Consider the following 2306-nt stretch of genomic DNA (forward strand, 5'->3'; position numbering starts at 1 on the left):
ACATAAAAAAACATGAAAATGTTACTATAAAAACTACATTTTGTACCCTGTCGTATGTAAAAGTGCAGAATGCATGCACATTTCGTAGCTTAAAGTGTGCATTGACTAATGCAGTCGTGTATCTTTTTTAAAGATACTTATTGTTATCATTTTACTCAATCAGTCATAGGAATAGAAAGAGTTTTTTTTAAGTAAAACATATTTTACAGAAGACATATTTTACATCATAATTATATTTAGTCATAATCTAGAAACCTTTGACAAACAAAATAAGACTTAAAAGGAGGGGGCGAAATGACCAATTTGAAATCGTCAAGGGATACGAAATGACCAAAATGGGAACGGATTGACTGGTGGACAAGTTGACTAGGGGACGAGTTGACTGTAAATCGTTTACGAAAATCACTCCGTATCAGAGTGGCAGAGTTGACAGGTAGCTATTTCCACAGGAGTCTTGCAACGGATTATACCGTCTAACAATACAGCTCAGAGCACCTGCACACCCCTTAAGAAAATACTATCTATTCCATTCGAAAACATGTGGAATTTTTCATCCACCAATCAAAAAGTACAGTTTTAATCAGCTGTTAAATGACCTTCACCCCAGATATTTACAGGAAGTAAAGATGAAATCAATACCGGCCAACGGAGGGAAAAAAATTATTATGGAACCAGTGCATGAAGAAATACGTGAATATCCATTTAAGGAATAATTTACTACGGCCTTACTCCTGAAGTAGGAATTTATCGTAGCAAGAGATATTTGGATTATAAACGGGATGATTAAACAACGAAATATTTACACTCTCAATGTTGTTGAGTCGGCATCAAAATTTGGCTCACTGATTAACAAGGTCACATCATTATTATGTTCACATTTGGACCCTTTTAATTCAATTTCTGACAATGTATAGGTCCTAAAAGGTAAATAACAATTACGACCTTATATTTCAGGCACGTCGAATTAGTACAAATTGTATCGTTAAAGGTTACTCAACCATCAATTTATGCCATAGAGATATTCCGAGATGACCAATAAAAATTTAATTGCAAATTCTGTGAAATCAAGAGACATACCATCCAACATTTAGCTATTATAGACAAGCGAAGTCTTCTTTGCAAAGTTCCCGGAATTCAATATGCAAGATACGGCACAAAATGGACAGCAGTAGAACTGACCTGTTACAGTCAGACTTTCAGTTAGTAAAGAGTTTGTAGTATATTAATTTTTGTAAAAGAATCAAACATGGTATAACAACATTAAAACTATGGCCAGTCTGGACATAAAACGTCATATTTCTGTATATAGTCTAACTGCACCTCGGTTAAAAAGCTGATCAATTGCCGTTTGGTACAAAATGTCTGAAACTCTTAATTATATATATATAGTAGAGAGAATTAATTACTACGAACTAAATCACCACCACAATATACCAGACCAATTACGGCAAAGCGCCTAGCAGTACAAACGAACACGCACATGCCACAGCAAGTCCACTAACCCAATAAGATTAGTTTCGATACTGCTTTATATACGAGCCCGAATTGTAATACACATTCGTAATGGTTCAACATTTGCATATATATACTCAAATATATATATATATATATTAACGCTTGTACTTAATTTTAAGCATATTCCCAAAGCTTTTCGTATTATTTGCAAACTGAAAGTGTTTCTTATATTTAGAAAATACTATTTGTATAAAGGAATGGCGTGAAACGCTGACTTTTTAAAATCCTCGGTAAATTGGCAGAAAAAATAAGAGGTTTGAAACTATTAATTTATTATTTGTGAGTGTCTAAACTCTTTCAATATCATATTTGTTTAGATAATGGTATGTTACTTTGAAAACATGCTTGTCTACTTAACTGTATAAGGTATATAAATTAACAAAATTTAAATACTTAATTACACACCGATATTATAAAATGCGCTCTCATTCACACTATTTTATAGTATGAGAGTCGGCAAATTAGTCATCAAATAAGACATGTCGCTATGTACGAGTATAAAAGACTCTGTGGCGCAATTGGTTAGCGCGTTCGGCTGTTAACCGAAAAGTTGGTGGTTCCAGCCCACCCAGGGACGTCTACATTTTTTGCTCTCATTTAAAACATGTAAACATGTTAAAGTGTCACATTGATTGATTAGGGAAACATACTGAAATTTTTCCTGATCGTCAAATATTAGCAAGTCAGTATGCTATGATGTGTTGTATTAATCTTTCTTTTGTATACCGAGATCATAACATTTTTACACACTATACAACGGACACTGCTGCCTTTAAACATGTTGTATTGAT

The 2306-nt window shown here is 33.5% G+C and overlaps 1 non-coding gene across 1 annotated transcript; it reads left to right on the top strand.

Annotated features, from left to right (window-relative positions):
- Positions 1 to 2018: 2018 nt before the first annotated feature.
- Positions 2019 to 2092, top strand: Trnan-guu (transfer RNA asparagine (anticodon GUU)). Its single transcript has one exon. It is a non-coding gene; the product is annotated as a tRNA-Asn (tRNA).
- The last annotated feature ends 214 nt before the right edge of the window (positions 2093 to 2306 follow it).

This window comes from Mercenaria mercenaria, chromosome 1 (assembly GCF_021730395.1).
Source record: "Mercenaria mercenaria strain notata chromosome 1, MADL_Memer_1, whole genome shotgun sequence".
NCBI classification, from domain to species: domain Eukaryota; kingdom Metazoa; phylum Mollusca; class Bivalvia; order Venerida; family Veneridae; genus Mercenaria; species Mercenaria mercenaria.